The 25,000-nt window shown below is 47.6% G+C and overlaps 1 protein-coding gene across 2 annotated transcripts in view; it reads right to left on the reverse strand.

Moving 5' to 3' along the window:
- The window catches only part of LOC123996316 (LIM domain containing preferred translocation partner in lipoma), a 436,125-nt gene that overhangs the window by 38,242 nt on the left and 372,883 nt on the right, over positions 1-25,000 (reverse strand). The window lies entirely within an intron of this gene.

The following is a 25,000-nucleotide window of genomic DNA, read 5'->3' on the forward strand; positions in this document are numbered from 1 at the left end:
GTGGTGGTGGATGTAGTGGTGGTAGTGGTGGTAGTGGTGGTGGATGTAGTGGTGGATGTAGTGGTGGTAGTGGTAGTGGTGGTTGATGTAGTGGTGGTAGTGGTGGTAGTGGTGGTGGATGTAGTGGTGGTAGTGGTGGTGGATGTAGTGGTGGTAGTGGTGGTGGATGTAGTGGTGGTGGTGGATGTAGTGGTGGTGGTGGATGTAGTGGTGGTAGTGGTGGTGGATGTAGTGGTGGTGGTGGATGTAGTGGTGGTAATAATAATAATAATAATAATAATAATATGCCATTTAGCAGACGCTTTTATCCAAAGCGACTTACAGTCATGTGTGCATACATTCTACGTCCCGAGAATCGAACCCACTACCCTGGTAGTGGTGGTGGATGTAGTGGTGGTGGATGTAGTGGTGGTAGTGGTGGTGGATGTAGTGGTGGTAGTGGTGGTGGATGTAGTGGTGGTAGTGGTGGTGGTGGTGGTAGTGGTGGTAGTGGTGGTGGATGTAGTGGTGTTAGTGGTGGTGGTGGTGGTAGTGGTGGTGGATGTAGTGGTGGTAGTGGTGGTGGATGTAGTGGTGGTAGTGGTGGTGGATGTAGTGGTGGTAGTGGTGGTGGTAGTGGTGGTAGTGGTGGTGGATGTAGTGGTGGTAGTGGTGGTGGATGTAGTGGTGGTGGTGGTGGTGGATGTAGTGGTGGTAGTGGTGGTAGTGGTGGTAGTGGTGGTGGATGTAGTGGTGGTAGTGGTGGTGGATGTAGTGGTGGTGGTGGATGTAGTGGTGGTGGTGGATGTAGTGGTGGTAGTGGTGGTGGATGTAGTGGTGGTAGTGGTGGAGGTGGATGTAGTAGTGGATGTAGTGGTGGTGGTGGATGTAGTGGTGGTAGTGGATGTAGTGGTGGTGGTGGTGGTGGATGTAGTGGTGGTAGTGGTGGTGGATGTAGTGGTGGTAGTGGTGGTGGTGGATGTAGTGGTGGTGGTGGTGGATGTAGTGGTGGTGGTGGATGTAGTGGTGGTAGTGGTGGTGGATGTAGTGGTGGTAGTGGTGGTGGATGTAGTGGTGGTGGTGGTGGATGTAGTGGTGGTGGTGGTGGATGTAGTGGTGGTGGATGTAGTGGTGGTAGTGGTGGTGGATGTAGTGGTGGTAGTGGTGGATGTAGTGGTGGTGGTGGTGGTAGTGGTGGTGGATGTAGTGGTGGTGGATGTAGTGGTGGTAGTGGTGGTAGTGGTGGTGGTAGTGGTGGTAGTGGTGGTGGATGTAGTGGTGGTAGTGGTGGTGGATGTAGTGGTGGTGGTGGTGGTGGATGTAGTGGTGGTAGTGGTGGTGGATGTAGTGGTGGTGGATGTAGTGGTGGTGGATGTAGTGGTGGTGGATGTAGTGGTGGTGGTGGATGTAGTGGTGGTGGTGGATGTAGTGGTGGTAGTGGTGGTGGATGTAGTGGTGGTAGTGGTGGTGGATGTAGTGGTAGTGGTGGTGGTGGATGTAGTGGTAGTGGTGGATGTAGTGGTGGTCGTGGTCTCCGCTCCTCTCTCTCTCTACCCCCTCCATGTCTCTCTCTCCTCTCCCTCTATCAATTCAATTGAAGGGGCATTATTACCATGGGAAACATGTGTTAACATTGCCAAAGCAACGCTCTCTCTGTGTCTCCCCCCCCCCCAACCCCTGTGGGCTTGATTGACATGGGAAATATATGTTAATATATGTTAACATTGCCAAAGCAACTCTCTCTCTGTGTCCCCCCCAACCCACGTGGGCTTGATTGACATGGGAAATATATGTTAATATATGTTAACATTGCCAAAGCAACTCTCTCTCTGTGTCTCTACCCCCCCCCAACCCCTGTGGGCTTGATTGACATGGGAAATATATGTTAATATATGTTAACATTGCCAAAGCAACTCTCTCTCTGTGTCTCTACCCCCCCAACCCCTGTGGGCTTGATTGACATGGGAAATATATGTTAATATATGTTAACATTGCCAAAGCAACTCTCTCTCTGTGTCTCTACCCCCCCCCCCAACCCCTGTGGGCTTGATTGACATGGGAAATATATGTTAACATATGTTAATATATGTTAATATATGATAATATATGTTAATATATGTTAACATTGCCAAAGCAAGTCAGGTAGATAATATACAAAAGTGGAATAAACAACACAAATAGTAAACAGGAAACGTTACACTCACAGACGTTCCATAAGAATAATGACATGTCAAATGTCATATTATGTCTATATACAGTGTTGTAACGATGTACAAATAGTTAAAGTACAAAAGGGAAAATAAATAAACATAAATATAGGTTGTATTTACAATGGTGTTTGTTCTTCACTGGTTGACCTTTTCTGGTGGCAACAGGTCACAAATCTTACTGCTGTGAAGCAACACTGTGGAATTTCACCCAGTAGATATAATATAATAATAATATATGCCATTTAGCAGACGCTTTTATCCAAAGCGACTTACAGTCATGTGTGCATACATTCTACGTATGGGTGGTCCCGGGAATCGAACCCACTACCCTGGCGTTACAAGCGCCATGCTCTACCAACTGAGCTACAGAAGGACCACAGATATGGGAGTTTATCAAAATCGGTTTTGATTTAGAGTTCGTTGTGGGTCCGTATAATCTGAGGGAAAAATGTGTCTCAAATATGGTCATACAATTGGCAGGAGGTTAGGAAGTGCAGCTCAGTTTCCACCTCATTTTGTGGGCAGTGAGCACATGGCCTGTCTTCTCTTCTCTTCTAATTTCTTAATATAATTCAGTTCCTGGTGCTTCATGACTGAGTATTGCTCTGTTCAAGTAGACTGTGATTTTGCTGTGATCTGATAGGGGTGTCAGTGGGCTGACTGTGAACGCTCTGAGAGACTCTCGGTTGAGGTCAGTGATAAAGTAGTCTACAGTACTACTGCCAAGAGATGAGCTATAGGTGTACCTACCATAGGAGTCCCCTCGAAGCCTACCATTAACTATGTACATACCCAGAGTGCAACAGAGCTGCAGGAGTTGTAACCTGTTTTTGTTGGTTATGTTGTCATAGTTGTGTCTAGGGGGACATATGGGGGAGGGGATGCTGTCACCTCCAGGTAGGTGTTTGTCCCCCTGTGTGCTGAGGGTGTCAGGTTCTTGTCCAGTTCTGGCATTTAGGTCACCACAGACTAGTACATGTCCCTGGGCCTGGAAATGATTGATCTCCCCCTCTAGGATGGAGACGCTGTCTTCGTTAAAGTATGGGGATTCTAGTGGGGAGGATATAGGTAGCACACAGGAGGATATTTTTCTCCCTCTCTATCTCTATAGTGGAATGGGATGTTACCATGCTGTCTCTATAGTGGAATGGGATGTTACCATGCTGTCTCTATAGTGGAATGGGATGTTACCATGCTGTCTCTATAGTGGAATGGGATGTTACCATGCTGTCTCTATAGTGGAATGGGATGTTACCATGCTGTCTCTATAGTGGAATGGGATGTTATAGTGGAATGGGATGTTGCCATGCTGTCTCTATAGTGGAATAGGGATGGTTACCATGCTGTCTCTATAGTGGAATAGGTTATGCTGTCTCTATAGTGGAATGGGATGTTACCAATGTGGAATGGGATGTTACCAATAGTGGAATGGGATGTTACCATGCTGTCTCTAGTGGAATATGCTGTCTCTATAGTGGAATGGGATGTTACCATGACATGTGATCGGTGCGTATCGACAATAAAAAGTGTCCGGGAGGAACTGATCTCTCTCTTTGCTCTGGTCTTCTCTGGTAATAGAGAGGAAGTGACACACAGCCAGGAAAACAGGGCAGTAGCGCTGTCATGCCATGACTAGGAGTGACATTGCACAGGGTCAACTTTGGGTCAGGGGTATTTTCCTCCTCCTGCTGCTCCCTTGCTCTCTCCCCGACCTCCCCCTCTCTCTCTCTCCCCACCCACCCCCCTCTCTCTCTCTCTCTCTCTCTCTCTCTCTCTCCCCACCCACCCACCCTCCCCCTCTCTCCCCACCCACCCTCCCTCTTTCTCTTTCTCTCTCCCTCTCTCTCTCTCTCCCCACCCTCCCTCTCTCTCTCCCTCCCCCAACCTCCCCTCCCTCTCTCCCCCCCAACCTCCCCCTCTCTCTCTCTCTCCCTCTTTCTCTCTCTCTCTCTCTCCCCACCCTCCCCTCTCTCTCTCTCTCCCCACCCACCCCATCTCTCTCTGTCCCCACCCTCCCTCTCTCTCTCTCTCTCTCTCTCTCTCTCTCTCTCTCTCTCTCTCTCTCTCTCTCTCTCTCTCTCTCTCTCTCTCCTCTCCCACCACACTCCCCCTCTCTCTCTCTCTCCCTCCCTCCCTCTCTCTCTCTCTCTCCACCCACCTCCCCTCTCTCTCTCCCCACCCTCCCCTCCCTCTCTCTCCTCCACCTCTCTCCCCCAACCTCCCCTCTCTCTCTCCCTCTTTCTCTCTCTCTCTCTCTCAACCACCCTCCCCTCTCTCTCTCTCTCTCTCTCTCCCCACCCACCCACCCACCCACCCTCCCCCTCTCTCTCTCCCCACCCACCCTCCCTCTTTCACTCTCTCCCCCCTCTCTCTCTCTCTCTCACCACCCTCCCCATCTCTCTCTGTCCCCACCCTCCCCCTCTCTCTCTCCCTCTCTCTCTCTCTCTCTCTCTCTCTCTCTCTCTCTCTCTCTCTCTCTCTCTCCTCTCTCTCTCTCCCCCCACCCCTTCTCTCTCTCCCCACCCCCTCTCTCTCTCTTTCTCTCTCTCTCTCCCCACCCACCCTCCCTCTCTCTCTCTCCCTCCCCACCCTCCCCTTCTCTCTCTCTCTCACCACCCTCCCCCCCTCTCTCTCTCTCTCTGTCCCCACCCTCCCCCTCTCTCCCTCCCTCCCTTTCTCTCTCCCCCACCCTTTCTCTCTCTCCCCCACCCTCCCTCTCTCTCCCTCTCTCTCGCTCTGTCTCTCTCTCCCCACCCTCCCCCTCTCTCTCTCTCTCTCTCTCCACCCTCCCCCTCTCTCTCTCTCTCTCTGTCCCCACCCTCCCCCTCTCACCCTCCCTCTCTCTCTCTCTCTCCCCACCCCTCCCCCACCCCTTCTCTCTCTCCCCCCTCTCTCTCTCTCCCCCCTCCCTCCCTCCCTCCCTCCCTCCCTCCCTCCCTCTCTCTCTCTCTCTCTGTCCCCACCCTCCCCCTCTCTCTCTCTCTCTCCCCCCCACCCCTTCTCTCTCTCCTCACCCTCCCTCCCCTCTCTCTCTCTCTCTCTCCCCACCCTTCCTCTCTCTCTCTCTCTCTCCCCCCACCCTCCCTCTCTCTCCTCTCTCCACACCCTCCCTCTCTCTCTCAACAATGATACACACATTCTCGTAGTGATACCCTTCCCTGCAGCTCTGGTCCTCTATCCATTCATTATCTCAGTAGATAACATCATTTGTATTTGTATTTATTAGGGATCCCCATTAGCTCGTCATCCGGGTTAGGATTCGGCCGTCATTGTAAATAAGAATTAAAATGACATACAAAAGAAAAGATTAAATAGTATATAATTTAACATTATTACACCACTACATATCTACAATACAACATGTTTAACACCACCATGCAGCAATGTGTGTGTACCTTTGTGTGTGTCTGTACCTTTGTGTGTGTCTGTACCTTTGTGTGTGTCTGTACCTTTGTGTGTGTCTGTACCTTTGTGTGTGTCTGTACCTTTGTGTGTGTCTGTACCTTTGTGTGTGTCTGTACCTTTGTGTGTGTCTGTACCTTTGTGTGTGTCTGTACCTTTGTGTGTGTCTGTACCTTTGTGTGTGTCTGTACCTTTGTGTGTGTCTGTACCTTTGTGTGTGTCTGTACCTTTGTGTGTGTCTGTACCTTTGTGTGTGTCTGTACCTTTGTGTGTGTCTGTACTGTGTGTGTCTGTACCTTTGTGTGTCTGTACTGTACCTTTGTGTGTGTCTGTACCTTTGTGTGTGTCTGTACCTTTGTGTGTGTCTGTACCTTTGTGTGTGTCTGTACCTTTGTGTGTGTCTGTACCTTTGTGTGTCTGTACCTTTGTGTGTGTCTGTACCTTTGTGTGTGTCTGTACCTTTGTGTGTGTCTGTACCTTTGTGTGTGTCTGTACCTTTGTGTGTGTCTGTACCTTTGTGTGTGTCTGTACCTTTGTGTGTCTGTACCTTGCTGTACCTTTGTGTGTGTCTGTACCTTTGTGTGTGTCTGTACCTTTGTGTGTGGTGTGTGGCTGTACCTTTGTGTGTGTCTGTACCTTTGTGTGTGTGTGTGTCTGTACCTTTGTGTGTGTCTGTACCTTTGTGTGTGTCTGTACTGTGTGTGTCTGTACCTTTGTGTCTGTGTCTGTACCTTTGTGTGTGTCTGTACCTTTGTGTGTGTCTGTACCTTTGTGTGTGTCTGTACCTTTGTGTGTGTCTGTACCTTGGTGTGTGTCTGTACCTTTGTGTGTGTCTGTACCTTTGTGTGTGTCTGTACCTTTGTGTGTGTCTGTACCTTTGTGTGTGTCTGTACCTTTGTGTGTGGCTCCTCACAATCCCGGTTGTTCCACATTTTTACCTGTTTTTAGAAAATCTGATTCTACTGCTTTGTTACCTGATGTGGAATAGAGTTGTATATAGTGTGTGTGTTAAGTGTCTTTGAACCCTGTTCCATAAGGTATATAGTGTGAGGGACTCTTCACAGTTCACCCTGTTCCATAAGGTATATAGTGTGAGGGACTCTTCACAGTTCACCCTGTTCCATAAGGTATATAGTGTGAGGGACTCTTCACAGTTCACCCTGTTCCATAAGGTGTATAGTGTGAGGGACTCTTCACCCTGTTCTATAAGGTGTATAGTGTGAGGGACTCTTCACAGTTCACCCTGTTCCATAAGGTATATAGTGTGAGGGACTCTTCACCCTGTTCTATAAGGTATATAGTGTGAGGGACTCTTCACCCTGTTCCATAAGGTGTATAGTGTGAGGGACTCTTCACCTGATATGGAATAGAGTTCCATGTAGTCATGGCTCTATGTAGTACTGTGGAATAGAGTTCCATGTAGTCATGGCTCTATGTAGTACTGTGGAATAGAGTTCCATGTAGTCATGGCTCTATGTAGTACTGTGGAATAGAGTTCCATGTAGTCATGGCTCTATGTAGTACTGTGGAATAGAGTTCCATGTAGTCATGGCTCTATGTAGTACTGTGGAATAGAGTTCCATGTAGTCATGGCTCTATGTAGTACTGTGGAATAGAGTTCCATGTAGTCATGGTAATACTGTGGAATAGAGTTCTAGTCATGGCTCTATGTACTGTGGAATAGAGTTCCATGTAGTCATGGCTCTATGTAGTACTGTGGAATAGAGTTCCATGTAGTCATGGCTCTATGTAGTACTGTGGAATAGAGTTCCATGTAGTCATGGCTCTATGTAGTACTGTGGAATAGAGTTCCATGTAGTCATGGCTCTATGTAGTACTGTGGAATAGAGTTCCATGTAGTCATGGCTCTATGTAGTACTGTGGAATAGAGTTCCATGTAGTCATGGCTCTATGTAGTACTGTGGAATAGAGTTCCATGTAGTCATGGCTCTATGTAGTACTGTGGAATAGAGTTCCAGTCATGGCTCTAGTCAATGGTTCTCATGGCTCTATGTAGTACTGTGGAATAGAGTTCCATGTAGTCATGGCTCTATGTAGTACTGTGGAATAGAGTTCCATGTAGTCATGGCTCTATGTAGTACTGTGGAATAGAGTTCCATGTAGTCATGGCTCTATGTAGTACTGTGGAATAGAGTTCCATGTAGTCATGGCTCTATGTAGTACTGTGGAATAGAGTTCCATGTAGTCATGGCTCTATGTAGTACTGTGGAATAGAGTCTGTTCTGGACTTGGGGACTGTGAAGAGACCTCTAGTCATGTCTTGAGGGGTATGCATGGGTGTCTGTGCGCCAGTAGTCTGTTCTGGACTTGGGGACTGTGAAGAGACCTCTACTGACATGTCTTGAGGGGTATGCATGGGTGTCCGAGCTGTGTGCCAGTAGGTTAGACAGACCTCTGGTGACATGTCTTGAGGGGTATGCATGGGTGTCCGAGCTGTGTGCCAGTAGGTTAGACAGACCTCTGGTGACATGTCTTGAGGGGTATGCATGGGTGTCCGAGCTGTGTGCCAGTAGGTTAGACAGACCTCTGGTGACATGTCTTGAGGGGTATGCATGGGTGTCCGAGCTGTGTGCCAGTAGGTTAGACAGACCTCTGGTGACATGTCTTGAGGGGTATGTATGGGTGTCTGAGCCGTGTGCCAGTAGTTCAAACAGACCTCTGGTGGCATGTCTTGTGGGGTATGTATGGGTGTCTGAGCTGTGTGCCAGTAGTTTAAACAGACCTCTGGTAGCATGTCTTGTGGGGTATGTATGGGTGTCTGAGCTGTGTGTAAGTAGTTTAAACAGACCTCTGGTGGCATGTCTTGTGGGGTATGTATGGGTGTCTGAGCTGTGTGCCAGTAGGTTAGACAGACAGCTCAGTGCATTCAACATGTCAACACCTCTTACAAAAACAAGTAGTAATGAAGTCAATCTCTTCTCCACTTTCATGCATGTCGTTAATGTTAGCTCTCTGTGTACATCCAAGGGCCAGCCGTGCTGCCCTGTTCTGAGCCAACTGCAATTTTCCTAGGTCCTTCTTTGTGGCACCTGACCACACGACTGAACAGTAGTTTAGGACAAAACTAGGGCCTGTAGGACCTGCCTTGTTGATAGTGTTGTTAAGAAAGCAGAGCAGTGCTTTATCATGGAGAGACTTCAACTGTTGTATCAACATGTTTTGACCATGACAATCCAGTGTTAATCCAAGCAGTTTAGTCACCTCCACTTGCTCAATATCCACATTATTCTTTACAAGATTTTGTTGAGGTTTAGGGTTTAGTGAAAGATTTGTCCAATAATAATAATGCTTTCGGTTTTGGAAATATTTAGGACTAACTTATTCCTTGCCACCCACTCTGAAACTAACTGCAGGCTATGATCGATAATGTCAAAAGTCTAACAAGACAGCCCCCACAATCATTTCATCATCAATTTCTCCCAGTCAATCATCAGTCACAAGTGCTGTGCTAGTTGAGTGTCCTTTACTTTAAGCGTGCTGAAAGTCTGTTGACAATGTGTTTACTGTGAAATAGCATTGTATTTGGTGAAACACCAAAGGAGGCTTTACTATTCTTGGGTAGCAGAATGACTTTAGCTTCCCTGCAGGCCTGAGGGAACACACTTTCTAGTTGGCTTAAATTGAAGATGTGGCAATATCGTCCCCTATTAACCTCAGTAATTTTCCATCCAAGTTGTCAGACCCTGGTTGCTGCTCATTACACACCACAGACCAGCAGCGTCTGGTTGCTCCTCATTACACACCACAGACCAGCAGCGTCTGGTTGCTCCTCATTACTCACCACAGACCAGCAGCGTCTGGTTGCTCCTCAGTACACACCACAGACCAGCAGCGTCTGGTTGCTCCTCATTACACACCACAGACCAGCAGCGTCTGGTTGCTCCTCAGTACACACCACAGACCAGCAGCGTCTGGTTGCTCCTCATTACACACCACAGACCAGCAGCGTCTGGTTGCTCCTCATTACACACCACACACCAGGAAATACTCTTTAGAACAACAACATAGGAATCACTACAAAACTTATTGTATTACCTCCTATACACAATATTAGTTCCAGCCTGTTTTTTTAGAGTACACTACAGTACACTACAGTATAGTATCTAATACAGAGTACACTACACTACAGTACACTACAGTACACTACAGTATAGTATCTAATACAGAGTACACCACACTACAGTATAGTATCTAATACAGAGTACACCACACTACAGTATAGTATCTAATACAGAGTACACTACACTACAGTACAATATCTAATACAGAGTACACCACACTACAGTATAGTATCTAATACAGAGTACACTACACTACAGTACAATATCTAATACAGAGTACACTACACTACACTACAGTATAGTATCTAATACAGAGTACACTACACTACAGTACACTACAGTATAGTATCTAATACAGAGTACACCACACTACAGTATAGTATCTAATACAGAGTACACTACACTACAGTACAATATCTAATACAGAGTACACTACACTACACTACAGTACAGTATAGTATCTAATACAGAGTACACTACACTACAGTACAATATCTAATACAGAGTACACTACACTACACTACAGTACAGTATAGTATCTAATACAGAGTACACTACACTACAGTACACTACAGTACACTACAGTATAGTATCTAATACAGAGTACACCACACTACAGTATAGTATCTAATACAGAGTACACTACACTACAGTACAATATCTAATACAGAGTACACTACACTACACTACAGTACAGTATAGTATCTAATACAGAGTACACTACACTACAGTACACTACAGTATAGTATCTAATACAGAGTACACTACACTACAGTACACTACACTACAGTATAGTATCTAATACAGAGTACACTACACTACAGTACACTACACTACAGTATAGTATCTAATACAGAGTACACCACACTACAGTTTTTATTTTACCTTTATTTAAGAACAAATTATTATTTTCAATGACGGCCTAGGAACAGTGGGTTAACTGGTCTAGGAACAGTGGGTTAACTGGTCTAGGAACAGTGGGTTAACTGGCCTAGGAATAGTGGGTTAACTGGCCCAGGAACAGTGGGTTAACTGGTCTAGGAACAGTGGGTTAACTGGTTTAGGAACAGTGGGTTAACTGGTTTAGGAACAGTGGGTTAACTGGTCGAGGAACAGTGGGTTAACTGGTCGAGGAACAGTGGGTTAACTGGTCTAGGAACAGTGGGTTAACTGGTCTAGGAACAGTGGGTTAACTGGTCTAGGAACAGTGGATTAACTGGCCTAGGAACAGTGGGTTAACTGGTCTAGGAACAGTGGTTTAACTGGCAGATGTCAGCTCGGGGATTCAAACTTGCAACCTTTCAGTTACTAGCCTAACGCTCTAACCGCTAAAAAGACAGTAATTCACATTCAGAATGGTCTCAGGCAGTGTGCTAGAGAACTTCTAGGAGGAGGCCATCCTATACACGCAATCACTGTCTTATAGGCTCTCTCCTTTGAGGAATTAGACCGAGTTAATCATGTCTGAATACACAGAACTCAATAAGAGCTCTCTCTGTGAGCCAACACAGACAGACATTAATAATTGATGAAGGCGTCGGTAGAAGGAAAGAGAGAAAGAGAGAGGGAGAGAGAGGAAGAAAGGAGAGAGACTCGGTGGTGGCGTTAATAACTGCGCTTCAGACAGGGAGTAAAACAGGGGCAGGCTCACCTGCCTTCACCACTCATCGTTCCTCTCTTCCTCCCTCCTCTACCTGTTCACCGTTCCTCTCTTCCTCTCCTCCTCTACCTGTTCACCGTTCCTCTCCTCCTCTACCTGTTCACCGTTCCTCTCTTCCTCCCTCCTCTACCTGTTCACCGTTCCTCTCTTCCTCTCCTCCTCTACCTGTTCACCGTTCCTCTCTTCCTCTCCTCCTCTACCTGTTCACCGTTCCTCTCCTCCTCTACCTGTTCACCGTTCCTCTCTTCCTCCCTCCTCTACCTGTTCACCGTTCCTCTCTTCCTCCCTCCTCTACCTGTTCACCGTTCCTCTCCTCCTCTACCTGTTCACCGTTCCTCTCTTCCTCCCTCCTCTACCTGTTCACCGTTCCTCTCTTCCTCTCCTCCTCTACCTGTTCACCGTTCCTCTCTTCCTCTCCTCCTCTACCTGTTCACCGTTCCTCTCTTCCTCTCCTCCTCTACCTGTTCTCCGTTCCTCTCCTCATGAGGCAGAAGCGGGCAGCGGCGTGGGCATGGTATTTCCACCCATATGGTGCCCTATTCCCTACATTCCCTTAGGGCCCTGGTCGAAAGAAGTGCACTACAGTATATAGGGAATAGGGTGCCATTGAGGATGCATAACAGCATAACAGCAGGCTGTTTTAACACTGAACATATGGGAGGAGTGTGTGTCTGTGAGCTGCTGTGTTTCTGACTACCAGGATATCCGACACAGGGCAGTGTGAAAGCTGTGGAGGTGTTGTGTAGTCACCTTTAATTACAACTGGGCTGTTGTTATGGAGACTCTATGGCGACTGTCTGTGGTGACTGTCTGTGGTGACTGTCTGTGGTGACTGTCTGTAGTGACTATGTGGTGACTATGTGGTGACTGTCTGTAGTGACTATGTGGTGACTATGTGGTGACTATGTGGTGACTGTCTGTGGTGACTATGTGGTGACTATGTGGTGATTGTCTGTGGTGACTATGTGGTGACTATGTGGTGACTGTCTGTAGTGACTATGTGGTGACTATGTGGTGACTGTCTGTAGTGACTATGTGGTGAATATGTGGTGACTATGTGGTGACTGTCTGTGGTGACTATGTGGTGACTGTCTGTGGTGACTGTCTGTGGTGACTATGTGGTGACTGTCTGTGGTGACTGTCTGTGGTGACTGTCTGTGGTGACTGTCTGTAGTGACTATGTGGTGACTATGTGGTGATTGTCTGTGGTGACAGTCTGTAGTGACTATGTGGTGACTGTCTGTGGTGACTGTCTGTGGTGACTGTCTGTGGTGACTATGTGGTGACGGTCTGTGGTGACTGTGTGGTGACTATGTGGTGACTATGTGGTGACTATGTGGTGACTGTATGTAGTGACTATGTGGTGACTGTCTGTGGTGACTATGTGGTGATTGTCTGTGGTGACTGTCTGTAGTGACTATGTGGTGACTGTCTGTGGTGACTGTCAATGATAGTCCAGGCATAAGGGAAGCCTGAGGAATTCCAACTCTGCTAAGTGGGTGAAGAGGAGAGAGTTACACTACCCAGGAGTAGTGGAGTAGGTCTAATCTGGAGTAGGTCTAGTCTGGAGTAGGTCTAATCTGGAGTAGGTCTAATCTGGAGTAGGTCTAGTCTGGAGTAGGTCTAGTCTGGAGTAGGTTTAATCTGGAGTAGGTCTAATCTGGAGTAGGTCTAATCTGGAGTAGGTCTAATCTGGAGTAGGTCTAGTCTGGAGTAGGTCTAATCTGGAGTAGGTCTAGTCTGGAGTAGGTCTAGTCTGGAGTAGGTCTAGTCTGGAGTAGGTCTAATCTGGAGTAGGTCTAGTCTGGAGTAGGTCTAATCTAGAGTAGGTCTAGTCTGGAGTAGGTCTAGTCTGGAGTAGGTCTAGTCTGGAGTAGGTCTAGTCTGGAGTAGGTCTAGTCTGGAGTAGGTCTAATCTGGAGTAGGTCTAGTCTGGAGTAGGTCCAATCTGGAGTAGGTCCAGTCTGGAGTAGGTCTAGTCTGGAGTAGGTCTAATCTGGAGTAGGTCTAATCTGGAGTAGGTCTAGTCTGGAGTAGGTCTAGTCTGGAGTAGGTCTAATCTGGAGTAGGTCTAGTCTGGAGTAGGTCTAGTCTGGAGTAGGTCTAATCTGGAGTAGGTCTAATCTGGAGTAGGTCTGGAGTAATCTAGGAGTAGGTCTAGTCTGGAGTAGGTCTAATCTGGAGTAGGTCTAGTCTGGAGTAGGTCTAATCTGGAGTAGGTCTAATCTGGAGTAGGTCTAGTCTGGAGTAGGTCTAATCTGGAGTAGGTCTAGTCTGGAGTAGGTCTAGTCTGGAGTAGGTCTAATCTGGAGTAGGTCTAATCTGGAGTAGGTCTAGTCTGGAGTAGGTCTAATCTGGAGTAGGTCTAATCTGGAGTAGGTCTAGTCTGGAGTAGGTCTAATCTGGAGTAGGTCTAGTCTGGAGTAGGTCTAATCTGGAGTAGGTCTAATCTGGGAGTAGGTTTAATCTGGAGTAGGTCTAATCTGGAGTAGGTCTAATCTGGAGTAGGTCTAATCTGGAGTAGGTCGTCTGGAGTAGGTCTAATCTGGAGTAGGTCTAATCTGGAGTAGGTCTAATCTGGAGTAGGTCTAGTCTGGAGTAGGTCTAATCTGGAGAAGGTCTAATCTGGAGTAGTCTGGAATAGGTCTAGTCTGGAGTAGGTCTAGTCTGGAGTAGGTCTAATCTGGAGTAGGTCTAATCTGGAGTAGGACTAATCTGGAGTAGGTCTAGTCTGGAGTAGGTCTAATCTGGAGTAGGTCTAGTCTGGAGTAGGTCTAGTCTGGAGTAGGTCTAATCTGGAGTAGTCTGGAATCGGTCTAGTCTGGAGTAGGTCTAATCTGGAGTAGGTCTAGTCTGGAGTAGGTCTAGTCTGGAGTAGGTCTAATCTGGAGAAGGTCTAATCTGGAGTAGTCTGGAATAGGTCTAGTCTGGAGTAGGTCTAGTCTGGAGTAGGACTAATCTGGAGTAGGTCTAGTCTGGAGTAGGTCTAGTCTGGAGTAGGTCTAGTCTGGAGTAGGTCTAATCTGGAGTAGGTCTAATCTGGAGTAGGTCTAATCTGGAGTAGTCTGGAATCGGTCTAGTCTGGAGTAGGTCTAGTCTGGAGTAGTCTGGAGTGGGTCTAGTCTGGAGTAGGTCGAGTCTGGAGTAGGTCTAGTCTGGAGTAGTCTGGAGTAGGTCTAGTCTGGAGTAGGTCGAGTCTGGAGTAGTCTGGAGTAGGTCTAGTCTGGAGTAGGTCTAATCTGGAGTAGGTCTAATATGGAGTAGGTCTAGTCTGGAGTAGGTCTAGTTTGGAGTAGGTCTAATCTGGAGTAGGTCTAGTCTGGAGTAGGTCTAGTCTGGAGTAGGTCTAGTCTGGAGTAGGTCTAATCTGGAGAAGGTCTAATCTGGAGTAGTCTGGAGTAGGTCTAATCTGGAGTAGGTCTAGTCTGGAGTAGGTCTAATCTGGAATAGGTCTAATCTGGAGTAGGTCTAGTCTGGAGTAGGTCTAATCTGGAGTAGGTCTAATCTGGAGTAGGTCTAGTATGGAGTAGGTCTAATCTGGAGTAGGTCTAGTCTGGAGTAGGTCTAATCTGGAGAAGGTCTAATCTGGAGTAGTCTGGAATAGGTCTAGTCTGGAGTAGGTCTAGTCTGGAGTAGGTCTAATCTGGAGTAGGTCTAATCTGGAGTAATCTGGAGTAGGTCTAGTCTGGAGTAGGTCTAATCTGGAGTAGGTCTAGTCTGGAGTAGGTCTAGTCTGGAGTAGGTCTAATCTGGAGTAGTCTGGAATCGGTCTAGTCTGGAGTAGGTCTAGTCTGGAGTAGTCTGGAGTGGGTCTAGTCTGGAGTAGGTCTAGTCTGGAGTAGTCTGGAGTAGGTCTAGTCTGGAGTAGTTTGGAGTAGGTCTAGTCTGGAGTAGGTCTAGTCTGGAGTAGTCTGGAGTAGGTCTAGTCTGGAGTAGTCTGGAGTAGGTCTAGTCTGGAGTAGTCTGGAGTAGGTCTAGTCTGGAGTAGGTCGAGTCTCGAGTAGTCTGGAGTAGGTCTAGTCTGGAGTAGTCTGGAGTAGGTCTAGTCTGGAGTAGTCTGGAGTAGGTCGAGTCTGGAGTAGTCTGGAGTAGGTCTAGTCTGGAGTAGGTCTAGTCTGGAGTAGGTCTAATCTGGAGTAGTCTGGAATAGGTCTAGTCTGGAGTAGGTCTAGTCTGGAGTAGTCTGGAGTGGGTCTAGTCTGGAGTAGGTCGAGTCTGGAGTAGTCTGGAGTAGGTCTAGTCTGGAGTAGGTCTAGTCTGGAGTAGGTCTAGTCTGGAGTAGTCTGGAGTAGGTCTAGTCTGGAGTAGTCTGGAGTAGGTCTAGCCTGGAGTAGGTCTAGTCTGGAGTGGGTCTAGTCTGGAGTAGGTCTAGTCTGGAGTAGTCTGGAGTAGGTCTAGCCTGGAGTAGGTCTAATCTGGAGTAGTCTGGAGTAGGTCTAGTCTGGAGTAGTCTGGAGTAGGTCTAGTCTGGAGTGGGTCTAGTCTGGAGTCGTCTGGAGTTGGTCTAGTCTGAAGAAGTCTGGAGTGGGTCTAGTCTGGAGTAGTCTGGAGTGGGTCTAGTCTGGAGTAGTCTGGAGTAGGTTTAGTCTGGAATAGTCTGGAGTAGGTTAGTCTGGAGTAGGTCTAGTGGAGTAGTCTGGAGTAGGTCTAGTCTGGAGTAGGTCGAGTCTGGAGTAGTCTGGAGTAGGTCTAGTCTGGAGTAGTCTGGAGTAGGTCTAGTCTGGAGTAGGTCTAGTCTGGAGTAGGTCTGGGAGTAGGTCTAGTCTCTGGAGTAGTCTGGAGTAGGTCTAGTCTGGAGTAGTCTGGAGTAGGTCTAGTCTGGAGTAGGTCGAGTCTGGAGTAGTCTGGAGTAGGTCTAGTCTGGAGTAGGTCTAGTCTGGAGTAGGTCTAGTCTGGAGTAGTCTGGAATAGGTCTAGTCTGGAGTAGGTCTAGTCTGGAGTAGTCTGGAGTCTAGTCTGGAGTAGGTCTGGAGTCTGGAGTAGGTCTAGTCTGGAGTAGGTCTAGTCTGGAGTAGGTCTAGTCTGGAGTAGTTCTAGTCAAAATAAATCAAATCAAATCAAATTTTATTTGTCAGTGGTTAGCAGATGTTAATGCGAGTGTAGGAAATCTTGTGTCTAGTTCCGACAATGCAGTGATAACCAACAAGTAATCTAACTAACAATTCCAAAACTACTGTCTTATACACAGTGTAAGGGGATAAGGAACATGTACATAAGGATATGAATGAGTGATGGTACAGAGCAGCATACAGTAGATGGTATCGAGTACAGTATATACATATGAGATGAGTGTGTAGACAAGTAAACAAAGTGGCATAGTTAAAGTGGCTAGTGATACATGTGTTACATAAGGATGCAGTCGATGATGAGTATATACATATGGTGAATAATGTAGGGTAAGTAACTGGTAGCATTGTTTAAAGTGGCTAGTGATATATTTACATCATTTCCCATCAATTCCCATTATTAAAATGGCTGGAGTTGGGTCAGTGTCAATGACAGTGTGTTGGCAGCAGCCACTCAGTGTTAGTGGTGGCTGTTTAACAGTCTGATGGCCTTGAGATAGAAGCTGTTTTTCAGTCTCTCGGTCCCAGCTTTGATGCACCTGTCTGACCTCGTCTGGATGATAGCGGGGTGAACAGGCAGTGGTTCTGGTTGATGTCCTTGATGATCTTTATGGCCTTCCTGTAACAACGGGTGGTGTAGGTGTCCTGGAGGGCAGGTAGTTTGCCCCGGTGATGCGTTGTGCAGTCCTCACTACCCTCTGGAGAGCCTCTTGAGGGCGGAGCAGTTGGTCTGATACAGCCCGCCAGGATGCTCTCGATTGTGCATCTGTAGAAGTTTGTGAGTGCTTTTGGTGACAAGTTTCTTCAGCCTCCTGAGGTTGAATAGGTCTGCGCCTTCTTCACGACGCTGTCTGTGAGTGGACCAATTCAGTTTGTCTGTGATGTGTATGCCGTAGCTAGTTCCATCGATGTGGATAGGGGGTGTTCCCTCTGCTGTTTCCTGAAGTCCACAATCATCTCCTTAGTTTTGTTGACGTTGAGTGTGAGGTTATTTTCCTGACACCACACTGGAGTAGGTCTCGTCGTTGTTGGTAATCAAGCCTACCACTGTTGTGTCTCCGCAAACTTGATGATTGAGTTGGAGCGTGCGTGGCCACGCAGTCGTGGGTGAACAGGGAGTAGGAGAGGGCTCAGAACGCACCCTTGTGGGGCCCCCGTGTTGAGGATCAGCGGGGAGGAGATGTTGTTGCCTACCCTCACCACCTGGGGCTCAGGAAGTCCAGTACCCAGTTGCACAGGGCGGGGTGGAGACCCAGGGTCTCAAGCTTGATGTAGGTCTATGGTGTTGAATGCCGAGCTGTAGTCGATGAACAGCATTCTCACATAGGTATTCCTCTTGTCCAGGTGGGTTAGGGCAGTGTGCAGTGTGGTTGAGATTGCATCGTCTGTGGACCTATTTGGGCGGTAAGCAAATTGGAGTGGGTCTAGGGTGTCAGGTGGAGGTGATATGGTCCTTGACTAGTCTCTCAAAGCACTTCATGATGACGGAAGTGAGTGCTACGGGGGCGGTAGTCGTTTAGCTCAGTTACCTTAGCTTTCTTGGGAACAGGAACAATGGTGGCCCTCTTGAAGCATGTGGGAACAGCAGACTGGTATAGGGATTGATTGAATATGTCCGTAAACACACCGGCCAGCTGGTCTGCGCATGCTCTGAGGCGCGGCTGGGGATGCCGTCTGGGCCTGCAGCCTTGCGAGGGTTAACACGTTTAAATGTCTTACTCACCTCGGCTGCAGTGAAGGAGAGACCGCATGTTTCCGTTGCAGGCCGTGTCAGTGGCACTGTATTGTCCTCAAAGCGGGCAAAAAGTTATTTAGTCTGCCTGGGAGCAAGACATCCTGGTCCGTGACTGGGCTGGATTTCATCTTGTAGTCCGTGATTGACTGTAGACCCTGCCACATGCCTCTTGTGTCTGAGCCATTGAATTGAGATTCCACTTTGTCTCTGTACTGACGCTTAGCTTGTTTAATCTGGAGGGAATAGCTGCACTGTTTGTATTCAGTCATGTTGCCAGACACCTTGCCCTGATTAAAAGCAGTGGTTCGCGCTTTCAGTTTCACGTCGGAATGCTGCCATCAATCCACGTTTCTGGTTAGGGAATGTTTTTATCGTCTGGGAACGACATCTTCAGTCTGAACTCGAGTCAGGTCTCAATATTCCCATCTGTCTGTCCCAGTCCACGTGATGGAAGCAGTCTTGGAGTGTAGAGTCAGTCTGACCAGCGTTGGACAGACCTCAGCGTGGGAGCCTCTTGTTTTAATTTCTGGTCTCAGTGGAGTCTGGTCAGCTTTCCCGAAAGGGGGGGGCAGGGCCTCTGAGTTAGAGTCAATGAGTTTTACTGGTTGCGCAATCGATATGCTGATAAAATTTAGGTCTTGTTTTCAGTCTGGCTAGAATGCAGCCTCCGGATAAATGTTTTCCAGTTTGCAAAGAGTTAAATAAAGTAGTCGTTCAGAGCCATCGATGTGTCTGCTTGGGGGGGATATAGGCTGTGATTATAATCGAAGAGTCTCTTGGAAGTAGGTCTACATTTGATTGTGAGGAATTCTAAATCTGAACAGAAGGATCTGAGTTCCTGTATGTTTCCTTCATCACACCATGTCCCGTTAGTCATGAGTAGGTTCTTACCAGAGAGATGTTTGTTTCTGTGGAGCGATGCGTGGAGAAACCCGTTGGCTGCACCGCCCTGGATAGCGTTTTCCCAGTAAGCCATGTCTCCGTAAAGCAAAAACGTTGCAGTCTCTGATGTCCCTCTGGAATGTCTGGATTTCATCAACCTTGTTGTCGAGTCTGGCAAGAAGAATACTGGGAAGTGGTGCGCGATGTGCCCTTTTCGGAGTCTGACCAGAACACCGTTTCCCTCTTTTTCGGAGTCGTTTCCTTGGGTCGCTGCATGCGATCCATTCCGTTGTCCTGTTTGTAGGCAGAACACAGGATCCGCGTCGCGGAAAACATATTCTTGGTCGTACTGATGGTGAGTTGACTGATCTTATATTCAGTAGTTCTTCTCGACTGTATGTAATGAAACCTAAGATGACCTGGGGTACCAATGTAAGGTAAAAAAACAAAAAACTGCATAGTTTCCTAGGTCTAGTCTGGAGTAGGTCTAGTCTGGAGTAGTCTGGAGTAGGTCTAGCCTGGAGTAGGTCTAGTCTGGAGTGGGTCTAGTCTGGAGTAGGTCTAGTCTGGAGTAGGTCTAGTCTGGAGTAGTCTGGAGTAGGTCTAGCCTGGAGTAGGTCTAATCTGGAGTAGTCTGGAGTAGGTCTAGTCTGGAGTAGTCTGGAGTAGGTCTAGTCTGGAGTGGGTCTAGTCTGGAGTAGTCTGGAGTAGGTCTAGTCTGAAGAAGTCTGGAGTGGGTCTAGTCTGGAGTGGGTCTAGTCTGGAGTAGTCTGGAGTGGGTCTAGTCTGGAGTAGTCTGGAGTAGGTCTAGTCTGAAGAAGTCTGGAGTGGGTCTAGTCTGGAGTAGTCTGGAGTAGGTTAGTCTGGAATAGGTCTAGTGGAGTAGTCTGGAGTAGGTCTAGTGGAGTAGGTCTAGCCTGGAGTAGGTCTAGTGTGGAGTAGTCTGGAGTAGGTCTAGTCTGGAGTAGGTCTAGTGGAGTAGTCTGGAGTAGGTCTAGTCTGGAGTAGGTCTAGTCTGGAGTAGGTCTAGTCTGGAGTAGGTCTAGTGGAGTAGTCTGGAGTAGGTCTAGTCTGGAGTAGGTCTAGCCTGGAGTAGGTCTAGCCTGGAGTAGGTCTAGCCTGGAGTAGGTCTAGTCTGGAGTGGGTCTAGTCTGGAGTAGGTCTAGTCTGGAGTAGTCTGGAGTAGGTCTAGTCTGGAGTAGGTCTAGTCTGGAGTAGGTCTAGTCTGGAGTAGGTCTAGCCTGGAGTAGGTCTAGTCTGCAGTGGGTCTAGTCTGGAGTAGGTCTAGTCTGGAGTGGGTCTAGTCTGGAGTAGGTCTAGTCTGGAGTAGAGAGCGACTAGTTATCCTGCATGGTGTAGGAGAGAACTACCATTGAGAAGGGGAGAGCTTGGAGGGGGCTACAGTGACTAGTTGTCCTGCATGGTGTAGGAGAGAACTACCATTGAGAAGGGGAGAGCATGGAGGGGGCTACAGTGACTAGTTATCCTGCATGGTGTAGGAGAGAACTACCATTGAGAAGGGGAGAGCATGGAGGGGGCTACAGTGACTAGTTGTCCTGCATGGTGTAGGAGAGAACTACCATTGAGAAGGGGAGAGCATGGAGGGGGCTACAGTGACTAGTTATCCTGCATGGTGTAGGAGAGAACTGCCATTGAGAAGGGGAGAGCATGGAGGGAGCTACAGTGACTAGTTATCCTGCATGGTGTAGGAGAGAACTACCATTGAGAAGGGGAGAGCATGGAGGGGGCTACAGTGACTAGTTATCCTGCATGGTGTAGGAGAGAACTACCATTGAGAAGGGGAGGGCATGGAGGGGGCTACAGTGACTAGTTATCCTGCATGGTCGAGCTGGCATGTTATTATGGGTAAACTGGGCAAAGCACTGTAGAGGACATCCATCATCAGGGATTCCACTGGCACTACAGTTGGCACCATGCCCCTCTGCCTCTCTCTGTCTGTGTGCCACCCATAGAAACTTCCCACTGTAGCTTGAAAATACCAGGCACCCGCTGACAAAGAACGTGAGGTTTGACAAACTCTAGCAGGCACACCTCCTCTGGCTCTCTCTACTGCATCTCCCTGGCTCTCTCCCTACCTGTTTCTTTCTACCTGTTTCTCTCTACCTGTTTCTCTCTACCTGTTTCTCTCTACCTGGCTCCCTCTACCTGTTTCTCTCTACCTGGCTCCCTCTACCTGTTTCTCTCTACCTGGCTCTCTCTACCTGGCTCCCTCTACCTGTTTCTCTCTACCTGGCTCCCTCTACCTGTTTCTTTCTACCTGGCTCTCTCTACCTGGCTCCCTCTACCTGTTTCTCTCTACCTGTTTCTCTCTACCTGTTTCTCTCTGCATGTTTCCTGCCTGTTTCTCTCTACCGGTTTCTTTCTACCTGCCTTTTCTGGCTCCCTACCTACCTGTTTCTCTCTACCTGTTTCTCTCTACCTTTTTCTCTCTACCTGGCTCCCTCTCTACCTGTTTCTCTCTACCTGGCTCTCTCCCTACCTGTTTCTCTCTACCTGGCTCCCTCTACCTGTTTCTCTCTACTTGTTTCTCTCTACCTACCTGTTTCTCTCTACCTGGTTTCCCTCTCTACCTGTTTCTCTCTACCTGCCTCTCTCCCTACCTGGCTCCCTCTACCTGTTTCTATCTACCTGCCTGTTTCTCTCTACCTGCCTCTCTCTACCTGTTTCTCTCTACCTGTTTCTCTCTACCTGGTTTCCCTCTCTACCTGTTTCTCTCTACCTGTTTCTCTCTACCTGTTTCTCTCTACCTGGTTTCCCTCTCTACCTGTTTCTCTCTACCTGGTTTCCCTCTCTACCTGTTTCTCTCTACCTGTGTCTCTCTACCTGTGTCTCTCTACCTGGTTTCCCTCTCTACCTGTTTCTCTCTACCTGGTTTCCCTCTCTACCTGTTTCTCTCTACCTGGCTCCCTCTCTACCTGTTTCTCTCTACCTGGTTTCCCTCTCTACCTGCCTCTCTCTACATGTTTCTCTCTAACTGTTTCTCTCTACCTGGTTTCCCTCTACCTGGTTTCCCTCTACCTGGTTTCCCTCTCTACCTGTTTCTCTCTACCTGTTTCTCTCTACCTGGTTTCCCTCTCCCTGCCTCTCTCCCTACTTGGCTCCCTCTACCTGTTTCTATCTACCTGCCTCTCTCTACCTGTTTCTCTCTACCTGTTTCTCTCTACCTGGCTCCCTCTACCTGGCTCCCTTTCTACCTGGCTCCCTTTCTACCTGGCTCTCCTGGCTCTCCTGGCTGCCTCCCTGTCTTTTGTGCCTCCCTGGGAAGCTTGCCTCTGTATCCTGGAGCCCAGACCCAGCCTTTTACATGACCGCGCTCCTTATTGTCTACTACCTCTGGCCGCTGTGGCCGTCCTGTGCCACCCCTGAGACTAGACACTCTATCAGGCTACACTCACAAGCTTTCTACCTCACGGACACACACTGTACACAAACCTCATGTCACATAGGGACACCCTCTTCAGAATGGCAACATTGTAAAGATATATAAGCTATATTTAGGTAATTACTTAACTATTTCTTGGGGATTTCAAGTACCATCATCTAATTGCAACATTATTCAGATCACTGACCATTTCAAAGTATTCTTAATGTGTCTCCCAACAGCCCTTTCCAGGTTTGGGAATGCCAGGTTTAGGAATGCCAGGTTTGGGAATGCCAGGTTTGGGAATGCCAGGTTTGGGAATGCCAGGTTTAGGGATGCCAGGTTTAGGAATGCCAGGTTTGGGAATAGCAGGTTTAGGAATGCCAGATTTGGGAATGCCAGGTTTAGGAATGCCAGGTTTGGGAATGCCAGGTTTGGGAATGCCAGGTTTGGCACTTGGTTGGAGTGCTGCAGCAAGGGAATGTCAGATCTGGGCATGTAATGAGGATTTCTATCCACAGTTTGCTCTGAACTGGCTCTCAGGCAGAGAGAGGGAGAGAGAGAGAGAGAGAGAGGGAGAGATGTACCTCACTTGCTTTGGCGATGTTAAGATATGTTTCCCATGCCAATCAAGCCCCTTGAATTGAATTGAATTGAGAGAGAGGCAGAGAGAGAGAGAAAAAAAAATCTGTGACTAAGTCCTCCAGTCTTATCCCAACACTTTACAATGTTTATATCTTAAAGAAGAGACAGACAGAGAAATAGAGGAAGGGGGTTCAGCTCATCAGTCATCCTGTCAATCATTTGTCTTCTTCAAGTGACTGACAGGCGTTCATCGCCCAGAGAGCTCAGCATCAAGATCCTAAATCTACTGTATCTGCTTCTACCCTGCAACACCTCATCATTTACCTGATACTTTACACAAGTCAATCCCGCCAATTGTGCTTCAAATGACCCTGGTGATCTCTGGGTAATTATGCCAGAAGGAGTCAGAACAACCAGTAGATTAGTACCAGGAAAAATATTAACAATCAGAACTGCACTGAACAAAATATAAACACAACATGTTAAGTGTTGGTCCCATGTTTCATGAGCTGAAATAAAATATTTCTGAAATTTTTCATACACACAAAATGGTTATTTCTCTCAAATGCTGTGAACAAATGTGTTTACTTCCCTGTTGGTGAGCATTTCTCCTTTGCCAAGATAATCCATCCACCTGACATGTGTGGCAGATCAAGAATCTGATTAAACAGCATGGTCATTACACAGGTGCACCTTGTGCTGTGTATAGTAAAAGGCCACTCTAAAATGTGTAGTTTTGTCACACAACACAATGCCACAGATGTCTCAAGTTTTGAGGGAGCGTGCAATTAGCATGCTGACCGCAGGAATGTCCACCAGAGCTGTTGTCAGATAATTGAATGTTCATTTCTCCACCATAAGCCGCTTCCAACGTCGTTTTAGAGAATTTGCCAGTCCATCCAACCGGTCTCACAACCACAGAGAGAGGATCTCTTTAAACGATCAGACAGGATATCTTTAAACGACCAGACAGGATCTCTTTAAAGGACCAGACAGGATCTCTTTAAACCACCAGACAGGGTCTGTTTTAAACGACCAGACAGGATATCTTTAAACGACCAGACAGGATATCTTTAAACGACCAGACAGGGTCTGTGTTTAAACGACCAGACAGGATATCTTTAAACGACCAGACAGGATCTCTTTAAACAACCAGACAGGATATCTTTAAACGACCAGACAGGATCTGTTTAAACGATCAGACAGGAAATCTTTAAACGACCAGACAGGGTCTGTGTTTAAACGACCAGACAGGATATCTTTAAACAACTTTATCCAGACAGGATATCTTTAAACCTACCGATCCTCGACTTCGGCGACGTCATCTACAAAATTGCTTCCAACACTCTACTCAGCAAACTGGATGCAGTTTATCACAGTGCCATCCGTTTTGTCACTAAAGCACCTTATACTACCCACCACTGCGACTTGTATGCTCTAGTCGGCTGGCCTTCGCTACATATTCGTCGCCAGACCCACTGGCTTCAGGTCATCTACAAGGCCATGCTAGGCAAAGCTCCGCCTTATCTCAGCTCACTGGTCACGATGGCAACACCCATCCGTAGCACGCGCTCCAGCAGGTGTATCTCATTGATCATCCCTAAAGCCAACACCTCATTCGGACGCCTTTCGTTCCAGTACTCTGCTGCCTGTGACTGGAACGAATTGCAAAAATTGCTGAAGTTGGAGACTTTTATCTCCCTCACCAACTTCAAACATCAGCTAGCTGAGCAGCTAACCGATCGCTGCAGCTGTACATAATCTATTGGTAAATAGCACACCCATTTTCACCTACATCATCCCCACAGTTTTTATTTATTTACTTTTCTGCTCTTTTGCACACCAATATCTCTACCTGTACATGATCATTTATCACTCCAGTGTTAATCTGCAATATTGTAATTATTCGCCTACATCCTCATGCCTTTTGCACACATTGTATATAGACTCCCCTTTTTTTCTCTGTGTTATTGACTTGTTAATTGTTTACCCCATGTGTAACTCTGTGTTGTCTGTT

The sequence above is a fragment of the Oncorhynchus gorbuscha genome, linkage group LG02 (genome assembly GCF_021184085.1).
Source record: "Oncorhynchus gorbuscha isolate QuinsamMale2020 ecotype Even-year linkage group LG02, OgorEven_v1.0, whole genome shotgun sequence".
Taxonomy (NCBI): domain Eukaryota; kingdom Metazoa; phylum Chordata; class Actinopteri; order Salmoniformes; family Salmonidae; genus Oncorhynchus; species Oncorhynchus gorbuscha.